We start from the raw sequence: 1,281 nt of genomic DNA, 5'->3' as shown, positions 1-1,281 counted from the left end.
GAGATATTATTAATTGCATTCATGACATTTTGTATCTCCTTCTCCAATTTCTTGATTTTGCGCAGGATCACCAGTGACTTCTCAGGAATTAAGGGTTGAACTGACAGTGAATTCTGAGATGATTGATCTACTATAATGGCCATGTCATTTTCATCTTCAAAAGCTGGGAATCTCTCAGTTGGGTCCAAAGGCTTCCAAGGTAGAAGTACATTTTCTCAATTTTTGTAGGATACTTGAAACTGACTGCAAAGTGAGAAAATTGTGGAAGGGTGTCCAAGCCCATAAGTTGATCCATGAACGATCAGACCCTTCACAATTATTGATCCAATATCGATCGGTAGTCCCCTTTAGATGCAGTAATTCCGAATAGCACTTTCCTTAGAAACTTTACCAATCTTCATTGTCGGTAATAGTTACGCAGAAATGAAAAAGTGCCAGTGTTTTGAAACGGGATTTAGGAGTGTTGCAGAAAAACTAACATACCCGATTTCTCTCATTTCCCAGTTGTCAGTTTTGTCCGTTAAATATTGGTAAATTTAATTCATCTGGTTTCTTGTCGGGACGAAATTAAAATAGTGGCAGACATGAACGTTCTCGATCATGTATAATTCGTTGATCCGTGCAGGAGTGAAAGTGATCCATCTACCTCGCACATAAACAACTCCTTGGTTGATTTCATGCAAATTTGCATAAAATTCTTTTACCACATGAACAACCAAGGCTGCGGTAGTATAGCACATCACTTCCCATCTTCGTCGCACTATCGTCTCTTCAATTGCCATCGTGGGATTATTCAATCCGTGATTTACGAATCCTCGTTCCTTGATCTATCTTTACTTCGTCAGTAACTTGTTGAAGATTCGCTGTGCTACCGCACTAATAAAGTTTCACCGATTGAAAACTCGCATTCTGGGATTATCAGAGGAATTGGACGTCATAGGAATGAAATTGGTGGAGGTTCACTTCATTTTGGGAGGAAAATATGAACTAGAAATCGAATTTGGGAGTTTAAAAGGGTAACTCCCAACCAAAAACCGCCAAAAACCACCATTTGAACCCAAGAAACCGCCATCTTGCCGGTCTTGCCGTAGGCGAGGTCGAGGGCGCCGGGGCGGGGGCGCCGTCGGCGAGCCTCTGTATTTATTTTGCCTGGACTCTTGGGAAAAACCCGTCGTCGGTGCCCAAGGCAAAAATTGCACAGTTTCGTTATGGTCCGAATGCGTTCCAATTTTTCTCAATGGATCCAATTTTTATGATGATTCAAGGGTAAATAAGAGTAGT

Source organism: Phalaenopsis equestris, unplaced genomic scaffold (genome assembly GCF_001263595.1).
Source record: "Phalaenopsis equestris unplaced genomic scaffold, ASM126359v1 Scaffold000383, whole genome shotgun sequence".
NCBI classification, from domain to species: domain Eukaryota; kingdom Viridiplantae; phylum Streptophyta; class Magnoliopsida; order Asparagales; family Orchidaceae; genus Phalaenopsis; species Phalaenopsis equestris.
The sequence above is the reverse complement of the archived record's forward strand: the minus strand, read 5'-3'. Positions refer to the sequence as shown.